Below are 5,445 nucleotides of genomic sequence, written 5' to 3'. Positions count from 1 at the left end.
GTTCTGGGGTTACTAATGTCTAAGTAGAAAATGGAATCCAAGCTACTGCCTTGTGTGTTCATGATGTGAAGAGGAAACTTCTGAGGAATCCCCTCTTACCCCATATTTTGCTAGTTTTCCAGCCTTTTTTAAGGGAGAAGTCACTAGTGATGGCCAGGTAATTATATGTTTTCTTGAATATTATTTCTTGCTATTATTATCAGTCTTGCTAGCCTTATAATAAAAGGTAGAAATTCAGCGGGTTTTTTTTCTGTTTAATAGAGAAGGAAAAGTCACAACAAAGCAAGTTGGCTGGCAGGTTTATAACAAAATTAGTCTTCTCAATATTACCCTTAATAAATCCAAATGGTCTCTCAAGGTCCTTTTCAACTTTCTGATTTTGTGTTTTACCAAAATTTTATATAAGAATATTTTTGTTACTTTTTTGGTAGTCACTGTCAAAGCTTTTATAACTCTGCCATAATTGCCATAATAAAATATTTTTAAAGAGCAAAATGTCCCTTTTAACCCAAATCACTACACTTATTTTAAAATTAGAGAAAATCAGTTAAAAAAGTAAAAAAAATTGGATTTTTCCCTCTTTGTCCAATAAGATGAAATGATTATATGCCAATCTAAGTTTAGAGACAGGCTGGGTAGTTGATGTAATTGTGAGAAAAGATGAGGTATCAAGTCTCGTTCTGCAACTTGAGGATCTGTGATTCTGGCATTATGTTCTCTTGCCTTGTGGGTGAAGACACTTCTCTAAGGAAGGGAATAAAAGCATTGCAATTTTGAAATCTCTCCAAAAAAACAAAAGAATTCTCTGGAGACAAAAAGACAGACTGATCAGAGAGAGAGGAGAGAAAGATGCTCATTTCAATGAGAGCATAATTTTAATAGGCTTTTGTATAAAATATCTGAAGCACTTTAAAGCTATTATGCTAACGTTGTGTACTGTATATGGGGGTGGAAGCCATTTATTCATTGCTAAAAGTAAGAGTTAGTATATTTGAATAAAATTAATGTTAACCAGAGTAAAGAAACAAGTCACAAAATTGCTTTGCCAGCAACTTCAAAGAAGAGCCAACAAGAAGATAACAGCAAAAAGTATGAGCTTCAGAGAACACAGTGTGAGTCTTAGCAACATAGATGAATTTAAGAAAATTTGAAATTGCAAACATGGTAATTGTGATATGATGTTATTTTTTCCTAACACCTCTTGCAGAGTTCTTGGAAAAGTGGGAAAAATGTTAAATAGGGTTTTTTCCTTAGAATTTAACACCTAATGAGAGCCATAATCAACACCAACAGAGTATTCCAGGCAGATTATCTTTCCAAAACTCATCCTATGCATTCCATTGTCTATTTCCCTAGGAAATATGGTTCATATCTTAAATCTTGACTACTGAAAGATTCTACTAACTGATCTTTTTACTTCCATCTCTCTTCACTCTCCCACCTCTTTTTGCACAACAGTTACTTTGGTTTTCCTAAAACAATGTTTTTAATATGTTAAGCCCTTAAATCATATAGTAGGATCACAGAATGGTAGTGCCAGAAGGAACTCCAAGGAATTATTCAGTTCAACCCTCTTGTCTTACAAATGAGGAAACCAAGAGAATAACTGATTTTTCCAAGGAGTTACAAACTTCAGAAACTTTCAGTGGTTTGCTATTACCTATACAAAGACTCCAAAGTCTTATATGTAGCCTTACATTCAAGACCTGAAACTTTCTAGTTTTATCTCTTTTCCTCCTTACATGAACTTTTCATACAAAGAAAAGTAGGCTACTAATTCCCTTCAGCATATATTCCTGTTTCCACATATATAACACTTTTCATTTCCTATATTGTAATAATCTTATCTCCACAATAGACTGATAATTTTTAAAGGCAGATCAAGCATCATACATTCTATAAAGGATACAAGTAATAATTGTGTTTCTTGAAATTGATTGATCTAGAAATTAAAACCAAAGATGCACCTAGTAATGAATATAATTCTAAAGATATTTTTCTCAACACATTTGGATTATTATTATTATTTTTTGAGCATTGACTCTCTTCACCTCCATTACCTGCAAACTTGATAGAAAGTTTGTGTTATGTTTATAATGTGTTGCCTGGTGAATTGCAGTACTCTTGTGTTCTCTTTATAGCAGGGAACTTACTTGTGTCAGGGATTCCTTGGTTAGTCTGATCAAGCTTGAGGACCCTTTCTCAGAAGAATGTTTTTAAATGCAAAGAAAACCAATTATCTTAAAATGCAGTTATCAAATATTAAAACTCACATGCATACACACATAAAATTCATAGATCATAGATTAAGAATGCCTTTCCTTTTGGGGCATTCCAGTGCTAGACCTTACCTTAGAGCTCATTGGGAGTTGAATAGCTGTACTATTTTTTGTGAAAAAGATAAATAGGAAAATTAAAGCTCCAGTGATTTATTAAAAAAATTATTCATTAATACATACTCAACTTCACCACCATTCACAGATGCAGAAGAAAAGAGAGCTGACTGAATTTGTATTTCCCTGTGATAACCAGGTTTCCATAATGTAAGAGAATTAGCAAGAGGGCAGGCTATTTATATAACATCAAAGGTTTTCTTAGAATAATATATCTGTATGTGGTTATAATTTTATTTATTTTACTAAATGCCTACTATATTAGACTATGTGTAAATATATGTCTATGTATTCACCTATACATATGTTAAAAGAGAGAAATAAAAATGTCTTAAAAATTAATTTTATATTAAGAATAAAGCCTATAAAACTTTAATATAGTAGAAGATAAAAAATCAAGAGAGGCAGCATGGTTCAGTGGGAAAAATGCTGAATTTAGACTCAAAGAGAATATGGTTTAATTCTCAGCTCTACCATATACTAAGCCTTGTGATCTTTGTCAGTCATTTAATCTCAAATTCAAATAAGGAGGTTGGGCTAGATGACCTTTAAGGTTTCTTTCAGCTATAAATATCTGATTCTTTAATCTTATACCTATATTTTAGATAGATAAAGGAAAGGAAGAGTCAAACCAAGTCATCAAGAGTTTATTAAATATTTAATATATACCAGGCACTGTGCTATGAGTTGGGAATACAAAGAAAGGAGAGACAGACAAACAGACATTTAGGAAAGAGAAAATTGCAAACTCAGAGTTTGTTTGAATAAATTCTGATCTACAGACATTATTATATTAATATCTTCATTTTACAGATGATAAAACTGAGGGTCAGAGAGGTTAAGTGATTTACTCATCATCTCACCCCAGATGCTTGAGATGGCATTAACATGCAGGACTTTCTTATGCTGTGCTGCATTGCCTCTAACAAATTAACTGATATTGTTCTTTCTTATTAAAAAAGAGAAAAAGAAAAAAGAAAAAGAAAACATTGTGCTGTAGATTTTTTAATGAGAAAATAAGATGAAAATGCCAAATATAAGGATTTTAATTCTTTCATGTTTGTATAAGCTTAGAGATTCTTGAAATTCTGATTTTTTTTCCTTTTTTTTATTATTATAGTTTTTTATTGACAAAACATATGCATGGGTAATTTTTCAAAACTGACCCTTGCAAAAACTTCTGTTCTAAATTATCCCCTCCTTCCCTCTCTCCTCTCCCCTAGATAGCATATATTCCTATACATGTTAAATATGTTAAATACAATATATGTATACATATTTATACAGTAATCTTGTTGCACAAGAAAAATCAGATTTAGAAAGAAGGTAAAAATAATCTGGGAAGAAAAACAAAAATGCAAGCAAACAATAACAGAAAGAATGAAAATGCTATGTTGTGGTCCATACTCATTTCCCAGTATTTTTTCACTGGGTATAGCTGGTTCTGTTCATCACTGATCAATTGGAGCTAATTTGGATCCTCTCATTGTTGAAGATAGCCACTTCCATCAGAATTGATCCTCATCAAATGAATCAATGTAGAAGTGTATGAACTCCTGGTTCTGCTCATTTCACTTAGCATCAGTTCATGTGTCTCCAAGTCTCTCTGTATTCATCCTGCTGGTCATTTCTTACAGAACAATAATATTCCATAACATTTATATGCCACAATTTACTCAGCCATTCTCCAATTGATGGGCATCCATTCAATTTCTACTACAAAAAGGGCTGCCACCAACATTTTTGCACATACAGGTCCCTGTCCCTTCTTTAACATCTCTTTGGGAGATAAGCCCAGTAGTAACATTGCTAGATCAACTGTGCTAGATCTGTGCTAAATACACAGTTTGATAATTTTTTGAGTATAGTACCAAATTGCTCTCCAGAATGGTTGGATCCATTCACAACTCCACCCACAATGTATTAGTGTCCAAATTTTCCCACATTCCCTCCAACATCTGTCATTATCTTTTCCTGTCATCTTATCTAGTCTGACAGGTGTGTAGTGGTACCTCAGAGTTGTCTTAATTTGCATTTCTCTGATCAATAATGATTTGGAACTCCTTTTCATGTGAGTGGAAATAGTTTCAATTTCACCCTCTGAAAATTGTCTGTCCATATCCTGTGTCCATTTATCAATTGGAGAATGGCTTGATTACTTATAAATTAGAGTCAATTATCTATATATTTTGGAAACGAGGCCTTTATCAGAACCTTTAGCTGTAAAAATGTTTTCCCAGTTTATTGCTTCCCTTCTAATCTTGTCTACATTAGTTTTGTTTGTACAAAAGCTTTTTAATTTGATATAATCAAAATTTTCTATTTTGTGATGAATAATGATCTCTAGTTCTTGTTTGGTCACAAATTCCTTCCTCCTCCACAGGTCTGAGAGGTAAACTATCCTATGTTCTTCTAATTTATTTATAATTTCATTCTTTACATTTATTATGAACCCATATGGTGTTAAGTGTGGGTCAATGCCTTGTTTCTGCCATACTAATTTCAAATTTTCCCAACAATTTTGTCAAATAGTAATTCTTACCCCAAAAGTTGGCATCTTTGGGTTTGTCAAACACTAGATTTCTATACTTATTGACGATTTTGTCCTGTGAACCCAACCTATTCCACCGATCAACTAGTCTATTTCTTAGCCAATACCAAATGGTTGTGGTGACTGCTGCTTTATAGTATAGTTTTAGATCAGGTACAGCTAGGCCACCTTCATTTGATTTATAAATTTTTCAAAAAACATTTCAGTACCTACCACATCCATTCTGTGGTGATTCTCATATTTCTTCCTTTTCTTTCTTCCTTTTCTTCCTTCCTTCCCTTTCTTTCTTCCTTCCTTTTCTTTCTTTCTTTCTTCCTTTCTTTCTTTCTTTCTTTCTTTCTTTCTTTCTTTCTTTCTTTCTTTCTTTCTTTCTTTCTTTCTTTCTTTCTTTCTTTCTTTCTTTCTTTCTTTCTTTCTTTCTTTCTTTCTTTCTTTCTTTCTTTCTTTCTTTCTTTCCTTCTTTCTTCCTCTCTTAAAGATGCTCTATCTTGTTAGCTTTTA

Source organism: Sminthopsis crassicaudata, chromosome 1 (genome assembly GCF_048593235.1).
Source record: "Sminthopsis crassicaudata isolate SCR6 chromosome 1, ASM4859323v1, whole genome shotgun sequence".
Taxonomy (NCBI): Eukaryota; Metazoa; Chordata; class Mammalia; order Dasyuromorphia; family Dasyuridae; genus Sminthopsis; species Sminthopsis crassicaudata.
Note: the sequence above shows the minus strand (reverse complement) of the source record.